Consider the following 18398-nt stretch of genomic DNA (forward strand, 5'->3'; position numbering starts at 1 on the left):
ACACATGGATTCAAGAAGTTGCTTTGTTTGGTAATTTGTGCCCTCATAAACAATTTGGCATAAGTGCCACAAATCAATTCCATGGTGAGGACACTCTCGGAGTAGGTCTTTGAACCTCTCCATAAACTTAGAAAATGACTCTAATGGCTTTTGTTTGAATTGTAAGATATCGTTCCTAAGCTTATTAGTTTTATGTAATGGAAAAAACTTTTTTAGGAAAGCGACGGCGAACTCCTCCCAAGTGGTGATGGAGTTCGTTGGTAAGCCATAGAGCCACATTTTGGCTCCATCCTTGAGTGAAAACATAATAAACCGCAACTTTACCGCATCATCGGTAAGTTGTTGCAACTTAATCAAACCGTAAGTTGTTGCAACTTAATCAAACCACATACATCTTCAAACTCACGCAAAAATAAAGAAGCATCCTCCGAAGGGATGCCATGAAAATGAGGAAGCAAAGAGATATATTGCGATTTTAGCTCAAAATTATTGCCCTGTGCAATCAGCAATCTAATGCAAGAAGGTTGCGCGGTTCGGGCCTGATAGAAGCGATAGCGTAAACTCTTTGGCGGCTCTTGTTCTTCCGCCATGACTACTTGATTTGGATTTGGTTCGATGTCTTCCGCCGTCTCTAACCGATTTGCTCTTTCTAGTCGATTGGCCGAGTTCCGCACCCAACCTACGGTCATAAACACAAGAAAACCAAGTAAGAGAGATGGATAGGCAAGAAACAAAAAATATAACTAAACTAAAAATAACTACTAATCTAACACTTCGAATAATTAAGATTCTAATGCAACTCTCTTCCACGGCAACGGCGCCAAAAACTTGATTGAGATATTGAATAACCGCAAGTGCACGGATCGTGTAAATACGGGTCGAACTCAGGGAAGAGAAATCTAGTTGTCAATCCTATTCTTGTACCGATTAGAATACTAGCTATGATATAATGTTGCCTGGAATGGACTCAGGATTTCCGTGGATTTGACCTCGGAGCGATACTCTATATAAGCGTATATTCTAATCAATCTAAGAATCAAATTTAACTAAGATCTTTTTGATTTAAAATCTTAATATAGGTAAAGTGTACCAAAATTCTAATTATCTTTTTTAACTACTTATCTAATTTAATTAGATAACCAAAATTCTAAGGGCCTAAGTTAATTGAAAATTTGCAAAAGTAATTTGGAATAGTGTAAAAACCTTAATTCAATATAAAAGAGTACTTAGGGTTAGAATCCACCATGGGCTTGGATTAGATTAATTAATTCAAATAATTTTTGTGTATTGAATTGTATATTTGATAATTAGTCTATGGGAAATAAGATCAATGGATGTCATTGCTCATGAGTAATTTATCAAAGACACACTCCAATTTTAAAGGCTATATAAATATTTATAATGTTCATAACAATCACTCATACGAAAGGGGAAAGCCAATGGCATGAATGATTGGTATGCAACAATTATAAACCATTAATTTCATACCATTAAATTTAATGAAAAACCTTTCTCCCTCCCCATGGTTTCATCTAAACCCTAAGTATATAGGATTTAGTTACTCATGAAGAAAGTCAAAGAAACAAAAATAAAAAGTAGAAAGAAGAGAATTGCCAATAAGAACTTGAGAAGGAAAAAGAAAACAAATAGAACTCTTCTTTAATTGAAATTGAAAGCAAAAATATATCAAATTATAATTTAAAATAAAGAGCAAAATAAGAAAAACTTATTCTTTTTCTCCTTCAATAGTTGAATCATTATCCTCCTTCAAGCCTTTATCGGATTCCTCTCGTCGATACGAGTCCAACGGATCCGACCACGCGCGAATCGGAGCTAAAACGAAGAAGTTATGGTCCGTTGAAGTTTTAAAAAAAAATTAAAAAAACTGCTGAAGACGCGACGAGACGAGACGAGACTAAAAATTCAAGAAGATGGGAGAGAGTTCAAGAGAGATTGATATATAGATTTTAGTTGAGAAGGGTTGCTAAATTAAGTGATTGAAAAAGATGTAAGGTGGAAATTAAAAAGCTAATCTTAGGAAACAAATGAAAAGACAAGATTAAGGCATGAATGGGCTTTCTATATCTCTTCTAAAAAAACACATAGGTTGCTTTCCTTTTTTTTTTCCTTCCCAAAGGTTTGTCTAAAACCTTCTAATTATTTTGTCAAGCAACTTTATAAATGGTAGAAAAATAATGGAAAGTTTCCAAGTTGAGAAATATGTGCATAAAAGGACCAAACTGTCCCTATCTTTCGAATGAATTGCAACCATGCCATATACTTTCGCAAATGGCAAATCTACCCTTTGTAATGCACATAAACAACTAATAATTCTCATCTCCTCTCTTGATCATTTCAATCTCAACCATTGGAATTAAGATCCTTTCTCTTCACTTGTTTTTCATCATCCATCCTTGAAATTTCATCTTTCAAAGCAAAATAAGGGGGTGTGGCATTATCAATTTGATCCTACTAAAGCATCATGCCAATTCGGCCAACTAAGACATCTTGGAACTTTGGATTCTCATGGCAATTGGTCATTTCTTCACTATTTTCATATGTTAAGCTCAATTTCTTTCATAATTCCAATAAAAATCGTGAAACAACAAAAACAACAAAAATACCTTAGTAGCACCGCTTAAAACATAAAATATGCATGCATCCTACCACTACCATTCACACATAATGTGTTCATCAGGTTGCACCCTTGGGTTTACAAAATTCAATCAAGGGAAGATGATCATCCCAAGATCCTTTCCAATCCATAACACAAGCCCTGAGCATATCTTCTAAAATCTGAATAGTTCTTTCAAATTGTCCATCTGTCTGAGGATGAAAAGCAGTACTGAATTTAAGGGAAGATCCCATTGCTGAATGCAAACTATTCCAAAACTGAGATACAGAGCGGGTGTCCCTATCAGATACAATGACTTTAGGCACACTATGATACTTAACTATCTGATCAACATACAATTGGGGCAACCTTTCAGGTGCCAAGCCTGTTCTAATAGGTATGAAATGAGTTGTCTTTGTTAATCTATCCACAATTACCCACGCGGAGTCATTGCCTGAGGGAGTACGAGGTAGAGCCGACACAAAGTCCATCATAATCTCCTTCCACTTCCATTCTGGGATGAGAAGTGGTTGCAACGTTCCGGGTGGTCTCTAATGTTTTGCCTTAATCACCTGACATGTTAGGCACTGAGATACATGATGAGCTATTTCCCTCTTCATATTAGTCTACCATAAATTTCCTTTCAAATCCTTATACATTTTCGTACCTCCAGGGTGTACAGAATAACGTGAACTATTTGCTTCCTTCAAAATTTCATTTTTCAAAGCAAAATCATTCGGAACAAAAATGTTGTTATCAAACATCAAGATACCTTCATTGTGAATTCAAAATTCAGATTCAGAACCTTCTTCTAACTTATTTCTGATTTTACAAAGTTCTAGGTCGGATTCCTGAGCTATTCTGATTCTTTCTTGCAATGTGGGTCGAACTTGGAGTACTGCCATCAGTACTCCAAAGTTGGGACCACAGATTTCTATTCCCACTCTTTGAAGGTCTTCCAAAATACGCTTCTGAGAAGTAATCAAGGTTGCGAAATTCACAGAGGACTTCCGACTTAGAGCATTAGCTACCACGTTAGCCTTTTCCAGGGTGATAGGTTATGGTTAAGTCGTAGTACTTCAATAGTTCTAATCAACGCCTCTGTCTCATATTCAATTCTTTCTGAGTAAAAATATACTTCAGAGGCTTATGATCAGTAAAGATTTCACAAGGTTCTCCGTACTGTGGGAACCGGTTTTTTCCCTTGTTGCGCAGGACGGCAAGGGATCAGCACAATCGGGTTTTAAATAGAGGGGGTGTTATTTGATCTGCGCTACTTGAGAACTCGGGATTGTAGTCCTAACTTCGTATGTTAGAGAAGCTCAGAGTCGCCACCTAGGTTAGGGCCTAGGACATGTGTCTATTCTTCCAAGGAAATGAGTAACGACTCGAATTTCGTTAGAAGAATAGTAATCAGGGGTTCCTTTGTTCTGGGCCTAGAACCTTATATTTTACTCTGTTTGCTTAAGGCACGGTCCTTACAGATATCCAGGTAAGGGTTGTGGTTACAATTGGGGAAGGTATTAAGCACCCCTCTCGTCCGGCTTAATCCGGTCTCTTAACTTAGATTGGCATTTTGGAAGGATTTAAAATAAAAGGATTTTATTTTATTTCCCTTATTAGATTATGCTTAATTCCGAATATAAATGGAGTGAATTTACAAAAGAAAACGAAAATAAGCGACAATTAACCTGATCGGTATTGTAAGTTGTTTATGGTTCCGAAAGGAACTCGCAACTACTCACGATCAGGTTAACTTAAATCAAATAGAAAATGACTGTACAAAAAGGAAAAGTAAAGCAAAGGGGTTTATATCGTAAGTTCAGGGGGCAATTTATGCGCCCGAGATCCTATGATGTAACCACCTCGTACTTTACTGTGCAGAAAGCTGTAAATTGCATAAAGTAAAGAGCAAGTCGGAGGGATTTACGCCACAAGGTATCGGCCGTATCGGAACGACTTTTGTGACATCTCAACCTCGTACCTTAATTGTGCAGAAAGCTGTAAAGTGTTATAGTTAGTAAAAGGCATAAAGAGGGGCTTGACACCACGAATGATGAAGCCCACCCTATAAGTTTCGTAAATACACAACTTTAAAGTAAAGGGATTAAATTTTTTTTAGGTTTGTATCGTAAGTTGCTTGCGGCAGAGCCTGATTTCTCAACTTACTTTACTACAAAAAAAAGTAACTGGATTACCCTTGTTTTATATTTGTATGGTAAGTTGCTTGCGGCAGAGCCTAATTTTGCAACTCACTTTACAACAGAAAAACTGAATGGATTATCCTTGTTTTAGGTTTGTATCGTAAGTTGCTTACAGCAGAGCCTGATTTCGCAACTTATTGTACGACAGAAAAAGTGAATGGATTACCCTTGTTTTAGGTTTGTATCGTAAGTTGCTTGCAGCAGAACCTGATTTTGCAACTTACTTTACAACCCCTCTTTGTAAACACATAACTGAAAAATAAATAAATTACATCTACGAGTGAAAATTGGGCAGCGTAACCGCGCCTGTTTGAGAAAAACCTCCGAGACTGCGGAGAAATCGGCGGCATAATGGCGTTGTGTTATCAAATCGCCTCAGAGTTTGTTGAGATTTCAGCAGAACATCGGCGCTACTATTGAAAAGTAGCTCGTAGTTCTGCGAAATTCAGCAGAACAACGACGCAAAAAGGAAAAGACGCTCTGAACCTTTGTAAATTTGGCGGAATGCCGACGTCCGAAAAGAGCTACCTAGTGTTTCTCTACTTTCTCTCTACTAAAGCAAGATAACTAGGGTTTTTTCTGATTTTCTGCAAGGGTTTAAGGCTTGAAAAAGGGAGAGTATACACCAGAGAGGGAGAGTGAGAGAGAGGGAGGAGAAGGAATGAATAAATCCCTTACCCCCTCTCCTCTATTTATAGTGGAGAGGGGGGGGGGTATTTCGGTTATTTGGGGGGTGACATCACCCCCAAAAAGGTGGGTGATGTCACTCCACACCCCCCTATTTCGTCCTCTCTTGGTTCGTCCCGTAGTGTTTTCGTGTTTTAACGGTACTTCGGTCGTCCATATCTCTTCCGATTGGACTCCGATTCGCACGTGGTAAAGTCCGTTGGATTCCTTGTCTTTAGGGTTTTCCAATGAACCAGAAATTGGGTGCTTTCGGGAAGTCGGGTGTCATTTGGATGCCAAAAGAGATTTTCAGACCCAAAGTTAACCTACCGATTGGGAATCTTGTGTGTAGACGGACTTATTAGTTTGTGCCGTAAATAGCGGGTGCTGAGTAGATAGGCTTCTGGTTTGATGAAAAAAAAATTTGCTGCGTCAAAACTGGCTTTCCGGTAATTCGGGAACGGCTTTTTCGTCCTGTAGTATTTTTGTCTTCGGTCGTCCACATCTCTTCCGATTGGATTCTGATTCGTACGAGGTCAGGTCCGTTGGATTCCTTTTCTCCAGGGCTTTCCAATGGACCAGAGATTGGACCCAAAATTGACCTACCGATTTAGAATGTCGTGTGCAGACGGGTTTACCGATGGATGCTGTAAATGGCGGGTGCCATGTGAACAGACTTTGGGTTCGTCGAAAAAAGTGGGTGCCATGTTATTACAAGCTTTCGGTGGTTGAAAACGGCTTTAGAAAATCGTTTGGTAGCCTAAAGAGAGATTGAGAGAAACACAACTGGTGCTCTGGAATTCGTCATAAGGTTCTTCCTCGCGTCACCTATCACTAATACTTCCTTAACAAAATTGGGTGTTTACAGATGCCCCTCTTTGGTAGAGAGTGCAAGTCACCTGAGTGACAAAGTAAGGAGACAGTAAAATTTGTGAACGGAGACTAATAATAAGCTTGCAAGATTCACATCTGATCCTCAGGTGTACAACCTTCACTGAGGAGTCTTGTTGTCAGGTCATTGAGTGGAAACCTCTCGCCGATGGGGTTTTGAAAAGATGACTGTTAGAACGAGCCCTGAGATGGACATCGTTACTAACAGCCGGGAGGGTCATCGGAAGTCAGATTTAGGACACCTGACTTGCGGAGGGACCTCTGGGTCAGGTTATGGACACCTGATTTGGGGAGGTACCTCTGGGGATGTCATTTTGACATCCAGTGCGGACACTGATGACAGGAATGCCAACTTGGCACCTGGCAAATGATATGACGGATGGTATGCATGATTTTTGGTATGATACTGTGCCTCGACAGTATACATGAGTTTGACGAGATACCGCGTACAAATACACTTGCTCGGGCTATGATTTGAAATTGCAAGATCACTGCATGGATTTGATTTATCTTGATTTGGAGGGTTAACACGGTGAAACGGACTTACTGTGGAGGACTAACGCGTCGTAACTGGTTCGCTCAGATTTAGATACCATGTGGAAATGGATTTACTTTGGTTTGAAAGGGTTATTAGAGCATTGACTTGGTTACGGATGAACTGAAAAGTTAAGAGTTGGCCTGGAGAGCAAGTGAGCCAGGGCTAATGGAAGTGACCAAGCGAGCGAGTGAGCTTGTGTCGATCAGGGATTAGTCTTACGAACGAATGAGCCAGGGTCACACCATCAATTAGGCGAACAAGTGAGACAGCGCCAACGGAATCAACCAAGGGAGCAAGTGAGCTTGTGTCGATCAGGGATTGGTCTGGCGATTGAACAAACTAAGGCCACACCATCGAGCAAGCGAGCGAGTGAGTCATGGCCAATGGAATCAACCAGGCAAGCGAATGAGCTTGTGTCGATCAGGGATTGGTCTGGCGAGTGAACGAGCCAAGGCCACACCATTGAGCAGGCAAGCGAGTGAGCCAGGGCCAATGGAATCGACCAGGCGAGGGGGTGAGCTTGTGTCAATCAGGGATTGGTCTAGCGAGCAAACGAGCCAATGCCACACCATCGACCAGACGAGCGAGTGAGCCAGGGCCAATGGAATCGACCAGGCGAGCGAGTGAGCTTGTGTCAATCAGGGATTGGTCTAGCGAGCGAACGAACTAAGGCCTCACCATCGACCAGGTGAGCGAGTGAGCTAAGGCCAATGGAATCGACCAAGTGAGCAAGTGAGCTTGTGTCGATCAAGGGTTGGGTACAAATTCCGTCAAGGATTTGGTTGTAAACTCCATTGGGGATTTTAGCTAGAGACTCTTAGAACGTATGCCTGTTGTTAAGGACTGGACGAATGACTCCCTGGGGATGATGCCTCATGGGGCTTTTGCTTGTTTTGAATGCCTGGTTTGGTGACAAACTCTGTTATGGACGCGGGTACAAACTCCGCTGGGGATTTGGTTCCAAACTCCGCTAGGGATTTGGGTACAAAGTCCGCTGGGGATTTGGTTACAAACGCCGCTGGGGATTTGGGTACAAAGTCCGCTCGAGATTTGGTTGCAAACGCATCTTGGGGGTTTGGGTACAAAGTCCGCTTGGGATTTGGTTGCAAATGCCGTTGGGGGTTTGGGTACAAAGTCCGCTGAGGATTTGGTTGCAAATGCTGCTGGGGGTTTTGGTACAAAGTCCGCTGAGGATTTGATTGCAAATGCCGCTGGGTATATCATGTTGGAGAATCTGGGAACATACATTCTTTTAAAAGACTAGGTTCGAACGACTCTCTGGGGATGTGAGGTTTGGTGATAATAGGACCTAGGACAATATGTTGTGTCAATCCTGGTGAGGAAGACCGTTCAAGCTATCGAAGCTAGTAAGGTTCCTAGGATGCCGTAAATTGGCTGAGAGTCAATCGGGATTGATTCTGATGATGGTGATCCTAACTATGTTGAGGGAACCGATGTTATACCGACTGCTTAGAGAATTGAATCTGAAGGGGATGTAAACACCCATCAATCAGAGTCAGAATCGGTCATCTTTGACCATGATTTGATGAATCCGTTCACAGATGGATCGCCCGAGCAAGGGTTCTCATTCAGGGAGCCCTTAACAAACGTTTGTTTATCTTGACTCTACTGGTGAGAAGGGCTTTGGTATTTGATCTTGCGAGAGATAAACCAGGGTTTCCCAATCTTTTGGATAAGTGTCACGATGACGAGGACTCTCATGAGTCTCTGAGTGACATTGGAGTGTAAACCGGGCTCTGTCAGAGAGGTTTCGGATGACAGACCATTGCTTTAGAATATTTCCAATGGGGAGTGAATACTGATACACTTAGCTGGGGAGAAATTTGGACGATTTCGTGCCCTGGATTAGATTTTGACATGATATGAGACTCCTTTCGAGTGAGTGGACTCTGCCACGGATGATGCAAGATATATTGGATTGTCTCCAAGGGTCATGGGATCCCGATGGAAAAGATTTTTGGGAGGCATTTGGTTGCCTTTAGCATGCTTTATACAGACCCTACGGGGAAAGATATACGAATTCTTGGTTATTCGGGAGCAAAAACAACTCAACTCTGCTGGGAGGATACTGAATAAATGTGCTTGGAAGACTCAGAGTGCCCAAAGAGTTGATTGATCTATCGCTGAAAGATTCTTGGAATTCACAGATGAAACATCAATGAAAGGAGCTGAAAATGGCGGGAGTTCCAGGAGTCCTTGATTTGATAATGAACTTGCTAGAGCACCACCATGGAGAGAGGCCAGCTGAGGGATTTCGAGAGTCAAGGAAGTCTTTGGTTTCCAAGCTGAGAGTAAACCTGTCGTTCGCCTCAAATGTAGTCCAGGATCTTCAAGAGCATGGTTTGACAGACCCTACTGATGAACAATGATTTTTTATTCCCCCAGTTGGAGATGAGATGTATTTTATCTTTTGGATTGATCAGACATACATTTGATATATGGATCAGCTTTGACTTGTTTACTTTTATCTGCAATTTGTTTGTGTTGTTTCTATTGAAATAAAGAGTATTTTTGTATAAATAGACACCTGTTCTAGATGGGTATTTGTACAAAAATGCCCCTAGTATAGTTCTTTAAACAACTTGGATTTTTGAGCATTTTATATTATTAGCAAAGGATAATCTTGATTTTCTGCAAAATGCCCCTGGCATGATTTTACTAACGATTTGATCATGCATTTTGTGTTATTAGTCATATTTCTATGACTAATAATACAAAATGTCTCTAGTGTATTTATTCCCATAGACAAGAGAAAACTAATACAAGGTAAGAAATAAGGATAGCAATTTTGATGTAATGAAAAAAAGGTTCTTTCTGAGCACTCGTGATCACGAGGTTATATCTTTCTAAACATTCTTTTTTTGTACACAGAGTACCAAACTAGATCTTGACCTTCTGAGACCTGTACTTGGAGTACTGGGCTTGACCTTCTGAGATAGGAGAAATCCCTGTGTTTTCCTTCAACGTATGATTACCTTTGCTGGGCAACTGACTCAGCTGAGGTAAAGGAACTTCTCTTTTCTGGATTCCCATGTAGGGAGGAAAGGAGGGAGACTCGATTACTGAAACAAATACTATTGATTTATTTAGGTAAGTCGAACCCTAGATAGATGAGTTTGAATGTTCTTACGCATAGGCAGTGTTCCCTGCCTCTGGTTTTCAATCATGGTCCAAAGACCCTTTAGATTGTTTGAAGTATTAACTCATCTTGTTTTGGACCAAAGAACTCTTCATCTGTTCTTTTCGAAGGTATGCTTTGCCAACAATTAAGTTGTCATTTGCGAATTTTCAACTTAACAGACCGTTTGCACCTTTATTTTTGCTAGAAACATGTTTTCGTTTTGTTTCTACAGGTGAGATGATCCTAATTTTTGCCTAAGCCGCCTTTTCAGGTTTTCGACTTAGCGGATCTTCAGATCTTCTTGTTCTGGACATTGGGAAGACTTGTGGGGATCATGAAAAATGTTTGTTGGTTTCACCAACTGTGACCGAGCCTGAAATGATCAGGCTGCCTACGTACCCCAAAGAAGGATTGGGATCAGGTCCGCGTAGTTTGAGGCTTTTCTATGGACAAAATGATCAAAGGGGGATGATTTATGTTGGCTTTGCCAAAAACGGTGACAAACCCGAGTTTTTGTAGTTCAAGGCTTTTCTGTGGGAAAAATGATCAAAGGGGGATGATTTATGTTGGCTTTGCCAAAAACGGTGACAAACCCGAGTTTTTGCCAGGCTGCCTACGTACCCCAAAGGGGTTGGGATCAGATTCGTGTAGTTCGTAGTTTGAAGGCAACTTCAAAGTGGTTTCAAATTTTTGTAGCTGAGTCATTTTAGGCTCTGATAAATACATGGAGGCTTTTGATATCTTTTGATTTGATCGAGGTTAGTAAGTTGAAATTTCTATCTCCATTTTGGTCAAGAATTCTAACGGCTTTTCCGGACAGGATTTTATCAACGATGAAGGGGTCAGACCAGTTTAGTCTAATCTTTTTCCCTATGATTGAAGACATGAGTTCGGTATTATCTAAGCACCATATTCCCCTCTCTGGAAGTTCACGGCTCAATTCTGTATCTTCAGTAGGTGTATCAGGTAATTGTTTTTGCGACAACTTTGTCTTTGACAAACTTTTAGAGTAGTGTCCATGATGCTGAATTTTGACGAATAGTTGTGAGGCGACAGCTGGTGACAACATTAGGGGAGATGACAAACAACCCTTGATCTTTCGAAGGATTCTTGATATTCAGTGTTCCACTGTTTTGATAGTCGTCCTTTGGACAGGCTTTGTTGAGATTCCTGAAGTTGATATAACATCGAACATTTTCATTTTTCTTGGGTACTGGAACAATGTCTGCTAAACACTCAGGATACCTGAACACTTTTTAGAAATCTTGCTTTTAGCTTCTTGATCTTTGATCTTCGAGAAACCATTTTGGTTTCATTCTTCTGAGCTTTTGCTTCTTTGTCTTGGCTTCTAGTAAGAGAGGGATATGGTGCTGGATAATTTCTTTACTTAATCCTTGCATATCTTCGTAAGACTAGACGAAGTCTTCTTTGAATTCTTTTAACAATTTGGTTAATTCTGCACGTTGTTCAGGGGATAAGGTTTGCCAATCTTAATCCCCTGAAGGAGGGATTCAGTGCTTATGTTAATAATTTCAAACTCATCTTTTAAAGGTTTTGCTCGACGCTCCTCCTCTTGCTTGGTTAATTACTTAACCTTGAGGATTGTTTCATCTGCATCCTCGTTTGAGGAGGGTTGTTCATTATATTTTAAAGCATTTACTTCATAATAATCGAGAGATAAAAGCGAGTACAAAGAAAGTTCTTTTATTGATCTGCAAAACGAGATACATCAGAAGAAGAACTAACTGACGCGCCCTTGTCGGGCTCTTTCACATTTGATATTTTTTTCAAAAGATGAGTCAGAATCAGACAAGGAGTCTGACTCAGAATACAAGAAGTCTGTATCCGGAGGAGTAAGGAGTGGGATAAAAGTATCCAACCAGTTTCAGAATTGTGCCTTGCCAGCATCAGTAATCATACCCTGAGGAAAAAGTGTGAATGCCTCTGCTTTCCCGCTTGGAGCTACGACCCTTAGAGGGCAACATTCGCCCCTGATGGGATGATGAAGTGGTTCTTCTCGAGAAGGTCTTGGATAGCATGTTTCAAGGCGGGACATTTATGAATTTGGTGTCCCTTGCCTTGATGGTATTCACAGTACTCTCTGCTATTCCAACTCCTTGGCAGAGGGTTAAGAGGCAGACGGAGTGCAAGCAAGAACAACTTCTTTTCCTGGAGAAGTACCCTCATGACGGTAGAAGGATTGGCAGGCAATGGAGAAAATTCCGTTGGAGATTTTTTTATGAAGGTAAGCCCTTGGGGTGCATTGTTGTGTTGCCAGATAACCGGTGTTTCACAAGCTTCTGTGATTTCCTTTACCGTGATAACTTCTGTGAGTGCAAGGGTGTAAGCCCAAGGGTCCATCCTCCTATCTTGTTTTGATGATTCTCAAACTAAATTAATTATGTTTTTGGATACTAATCAATTTACCATGAAGTGTTGTGATAAGACAAGTTAATCATTGAAGGAACCAACACACCACATGGTGTAGACACCCCATTTTGACCAAACCCAAGTTTGCGTCGCTTGTGCAAAGCCTCGTCAAATCGGTGAGTTGGGAGTCCCAAATTGAACCCTGAAGTAGCTTAAGGTCCCACCAGGGCCCCTGTAAAGTTTCAACAAAATCTGCCGAGAAATGGCAAATAGGGCGAGCCAGGAAAGAGGTGTGGTATGAATGTATAAGGGGGGTGAGTTATCTGCAGAGGGGGGTATCCAGGTGAGAAGGGGGGTGAGATATCCTACGATGAGCGCACCCAAGTCGAATAAGACAAAATTGGCGGGCGCGCCTCATAAATTTCCGCGCACCCATCAATTTGCGGTAGTGCCAATATCCCGGCCTCTGTTTATATATATAAAAAAAATTAAAGAAAAAAGAAAAAACTGTTCATTTTCTCGTGAAAATTAGAGAGAGAGAGAGAGAGAAATTTAGAGAGGGAAAGTAAATCTCGCCAATCTTCATCTTCTCCGACGGATTTCCGGAGCTCCGACCACCAATTTTTGAGAGCTCATCCACCTGTGCTTCCTTCTTTCATCACCGATCACACCACCTCTTCTTCTACTCCAATCTCTAAACCCTAGCTCCATATCCTTGCCTTAAATCCTAGATCTGAAACTTTGTCTCTATTAAATCTTAGATCTATGTTGATTTCAATCCTATTCTCCATCTCCCTTAGTGCTAGATCTGCAATTTCCCCCAGATCTACACCATAGCTTCATTTTTATCATTTAAAATCCCTAAATAGAAACCGCAACCCTTGGAATTCATCTTTTCCGGTGGGTTTCTACTGGAATCTGGTTAGAATCCGGCTAGCATCTCATTTTTTAATCGGTTGTGGTTAAGAAAGAGGATTTTCATTTCTTTAATCATATCAGCCGGGCTCGGTGGAGTTGTCGCAGATCCGGTGGAATTATTTCAGATCCGGCAGATTTCATCAGATCTGTGTCTATAAATCTCAGTACCGAGGGAGAAGAGCATGGATCTAAGCATAATATAGAGGAAGAAAAGAAGGATCAGAGCAGATTCAAGGTATCTCGATACTTTGATTTGATTTTTCAGGTATGATTTTGTTTATTACGTTGTGTTCAAGTTACTATGATGAAATGATGATTCAAGCTTAGATTTAGGTTTTCCTTTTAGGAATTATTAATGGATTGTATTTTATTTATTTTTGCTTAATGGATTTCTCTATGCTTGCTTTGATTTGAATGAAATTTGAGAATTCTAATTTCATCCCATCGCTAATTTTTTTTTAGTCTGAGTGTTGTGCTAGAATTCAAGATCTGCGTGTTCTACCCATTTTAGTTGTTTGGTGTACGTTCTTATTGATCTAATATGGGGTTTTTAAAAAAAGAATAAAGCCAGAGGTCTTCAATCTGGTTGTGATTCCCAAGCTTGAGTATTCCAAAGTTCAAGTTTCTGTAATATATTCTATGATCTGATTGTTTAGATATGCTTATATAAGGATATTAAGGTCATAATGCTTCTGTAATATCTCCTACGGTTTGATTATTTTGATAATGTTCTGTTACTGTATCTTTGGGTTAGGTGGACAGATGTGTTCACATCAGTTTTGATGTTTCTTTATATATGGATGTGGCTGTGAGTGTTTATGATGTGTGTTTATGGGAGAAGGATTTCTTTCTCGCAGTAAGCATGATTTTGAGTGGCTTCAGATATTTATAAAAATCACTAGATATATGACTGTGAATGTAATGTGTAAGTGAAAGAGTATATGTGAGCATGTGTGTCCATCTGTGAGGAAAAATTTCTGTGGGACTAAAACAGGGACGCCCCCTTTCTTTTTTTCTTTTTTTCTGCCATTTGTTCCTTCATTGGAAATTTTGGTTATGATTTGTCATTTTCAAATGATCGTGACTTACCCATTTCATATTCATAGCAGAACTAAGACATTTTCTCTTGTTTTGCCTATACAATGCATAACCATGAGCATTTGAGACTCTGTTGTTATTTGTTCATCTATTAACTCTCAGGCTATATCTGTTATGGCGCGTAATCTCTAATTCTGATTTTGTTGAGTCTAAAATATATGGTTTCTATCCTGCAGATTTATGCGCTCAATAGCTATAAATTTTGTTAAGCTGAGAGCCTAGTTGTTGCTTTATAGGTATATACACTCAGCAGTTGTGAAGCATGGTCTTGAATTTTGATTTTCATTGAAGTTCTAACTTGTGATAGGTCTGTTTGGATCATGTGCGTTTAAAGGGCCCTGTGACAGCAGAGAACATGTGCTGTCTCTTTTAAATATTCTGAACTTTCATTTCATTATCCAAGAGGATTCTCAGTTACCCGTTGGGCTTATCCTTGACTCTTTCATTGCGCATTTTGGGGTAGTGGACCTTTAGATATTGTCACATTTTTTGTTCAAGGTATTAGTAAAGATGTATTTTGGGACCTGTAGCAATTCCATATAGAAAGGTTTTCCAAGGTTATTTCATCCGTTATTTTCCTAATTGTATGTGCATGGCCTTAGTCACTTTGTGATCGCATCCACTTGTGACTTTCAGATAGGTTGTCCATTTGTTCTCGGGAATTATTCCTTTAAGTAGAGGGCAACCTTCGTTAGAGTCCAGCTTTATACCTGACTCCATTGTTGTCTGGAATTCTTTGATTGAAATTAGAACTTTCAAATTCCAGGCAACAATGGAGTCTTTGATTGAAATTAGAACTTTCAAATTCCAATTTTCGCTCAAAAGGTCAATGATCCGTTTTTCTTGCTGCAATCAATTCCTTTGGGCATAGTGTGTTTTCTAAGGAAATTATAATTGATCATGATATGATAGTGTTATTTGAAAATTTAAATGCATAAAAATGTAAGCCGGGTTGTTGGGAACTGTATTTGTTTATTAAGTTGGATCATGGGGTATTAGAGATTTTGATATACCAATGTGATTTTATTTACAACATCACTTGTCAAAATAAAAGACATCAATATAAAGATATGTTACCATGATTGTAATCCATATTGCTTAACTTCAGTTTAGCAGGCGATGAAGGCGTTAGCCCAAGCCTATCTCAGGGGACTTGCTTAGTCCAAGTAGGGTTCCCCTCTCTATTTAGTAGACTTCTTTAGTCTTTTAGAAGGCGTTAGATGGTTGTTTCTCTTCCTCATTTAGGAGACCATTGTGGTCTTATTATCGAGTTCCATTCTAGGAGACACGCTTTGTCTCGTTAAGCGGCTCTCCTCTGGGAGAGAGCCTCGTTGTTTAAGGCCTACCCTCGGGGAGGTTGCTTTGATCTTAATAGATAGTTAACCCATAGGAGACACACACTGTCTCATTAAAATTTAGTTACATCTTTGAGGAGACAAGCTCTGTCTCGCTGGAAGGTCGTACTTTCTTAAGGGGACAGGCTTTGTCTCGATAGTGAGTTACTCTTTTAGGAGGCTTATTCAGCCTCATGTTAAATGTCCCTCTTCTTTTGGAGCGAGTCTTTAATTTGTTTGTCCTTTTGGTGGCTTTATTAGAGAGTCTTTGACTCATTTGTTTCTTTCGGTAGTATTATTAGACAGCCTATGTCTCAGTTGTACTCCTTCCTTGGTATTATCTGTTAAGAGTTTCTCCTTAGTGTTGTCGTCGTTCTTCTTTGTTAGAGACTAGCATAGTCTCATTAGAGCTTTTCTTATTTGTGATCTTTGATCATTCCCTCGTCTTTGGCGTTAGTTTACCTGGTTTAGGGGTTTTCCCTGTTAGCCCTAAGGTTTGGCCCTAGAGTTTTGCTTTGTATATTCCCTTAGGTCTTTGACCGAAAGGGTGAAAACTCTTTAAACTTCAAAAAACATTGGAAAAGTTTTAAAATCCAAAAACATTGAATATTTTAAAACTCAAAAACATTATAAATTTAAAACATCAAAAATATTTGAAAAACCTTAAAGAAGCCTAAAGTGTTGAGTGTTTTAGAATTAGCAATTAGGAGAGTTCGATTCGAACTACGTTGGCTTGATCCTCTTCCATGAGGTACGTAGTGCAGCTTGGGATCCATATCCCAAGTCCAGCCTAACCTTGTAAATAAACTTTGAAGATCTTTCAAAAACCTTTAAAACCTTGTTTTCAAAAGATCTTCTTCTAGAGTTAGGAGTTTCTCCTAGATAGAGAGTTTTAGAGTTAGGAGTTTCTTCTGGATAGGTTATTTGATTGTTTGTTTGTTATGTGCTTGTTTTAGAGTTAGGGGTCTGTCCTAGATTTATAGGAACGCCTCCGTCCGGTCAGTCGGTGATCCACATCGCCGATTGATGACTAGAATAGGATGCGCTAGTCCGCCCTTTGTTTTTCTTAGGAAACACAGCCTATTTACACATAGGTCGTAGGAACCACCTGCATTAGCTTAGGGCTAATCTGCATTTAGTTAGGGCATATAGGGTGTCTTAAAATCCATAATTCACTGGAATTAAATAATCGTACAAGAAACTTTAATAACTGGTCCGGTCTTTTAGATCGAGTCTAGGATAGAGGTCTAGGTGTCTTAGGCATCATAGCTTAGAATAGGCGCGAAGAACTACGTGACTCTGATTCTTGTGGAGGTGGGGATACGTAGGCTTCTTTGGATGAACATCAGACCATCCGAAGACTCGGGTCAAATCGTTTAGAGTCTTAGGATTTGTTGTTTTGTTTTTGTATGTTTTTCTTACTTTCTTATACTGACCCTATACCTTTAGTTGTAGCATGCATGTGTTTGCACATCAGAACTTAGACACCAGTTAGGCATGTCACTCACAGCCTAGTTGTCATTAGGTGACACATCTTTTATCTTACTTTATGTGTGCTTATTATTTCATCCCCGAGTCATGCATGATTAGGTAGACGTTCACTCGGGGATATTTTGTTCCCATTTCACATGACTTTACCCAAAATTCTTTGGAATTAATAAATAAATGGCATAAGAGACCAAGTGTTTGCACTCGGACGAATTCGGGGTGCTCTTCAGACCTTCTCCATTCGTAATCAGGCACGGACCTTTTGTATCTCTGGTTATCCATTGCAGACAGAGCATTTGTTTTGGTTCCATGGCGTATCCATGGATGGCGACTCTGAGTTATTTTCAGGTATATCTCGGTTCCGAGCCTTGGCTCCAGATCAAAATGTATCTCATTCATTTTATATCGACACTCGTGCTATGCTATGAGGGTGGCAACCGTTTCGAGAGTTCCTTGGTAGAGCTCTCCTTCACACGTGGACGATCCATAGGGTGTTAGGGACTCGTTTCTTCACGTATCTCGGATCGGGGTCCACATGCTGGCGACTCTACTGGGGAGTTCTTGAAGCATTGCCTAACTCTATAAAAATGCCATTTTTACTAACTTTGGAGAAATTTGAGCTAAAATCATTTTAAATGGGAATTCTATCGTTAGAATCGAGGGGCACCAGATAGGTGCACAATTAAAACAAGGGATTCACACACTGCACATCATATGTTATCTTATTGTTTATTCTTTACTTTTTTTTAATTGTTTTTCATTATTCTTGGCTCTACGAAGATAGATACAGTACGTACCAGACTGGGAGGTCATTACCCTGACGGAACTGCTGGATCTATTTTCAAGCTATGCGCCGGTGCTGCAGCCGTAGACATTGGGCGTACTTTTGTCTACAGCAGCCGATGAGCAATGAGGCATACTATGTATAACATAGGGCATACTTGTGTTATACACATTAAGTATGGTTCTTACGCATAGTACCCGATAGATTGAGTCCGGAGCCGTACTTTGTTTTATATATATTGTGTATATACCTACTGACTTAGTGAAATCCAACTAGGAAGTACCCGTGTTTATATAAGTATATTGCATTCATATAAGGACGAACGTGTGTTGCTTACACATGTAAAGCTTA

General features: G+C 40.0%; 1 long non-coding RNA gene across 1 annotated transcript in view; it reads right to left on the reverse strand.

Annotated features, from left to right (window-relative positions):
• Nucleotides 1-285: 285 nt before the first annotated feature.
• LOC143887464 (uncharacterized) overlaps nucleotides 286-18398 on the reverse strand; it is a 100737-nt gene continuing 82624 nt past the window's right edge. Inside the window, exon 4 of the long non-coding RNA XR_013254195.1 lies at nucleotides 286-679. This is a non-coding gene — a long non-coding RNA (uncharacterized LOC143887464). The remainder of the gene's footprint in view (nucleotides 680-18398) is intronic.

The sequence above is a fragment of the Tasmannia lanceolata genome, unplaced genomic scaffold (genome assembly GCF_043159265.1).
Source record: "Tasmannia lanceolata isolate RefF3 unplaced genomic scaffold, GAP_Taslan_0.1 ptg000012l, whole genome shotgun sequence".
NCBI classification, from domain to species: domain Eukaryota; kingdom Viridiplantae; phylum Streptophyta; class Magnoliopsida; order Canellales; family Winteraceae; genus Tasmannia; species Tasmannia lanceolata.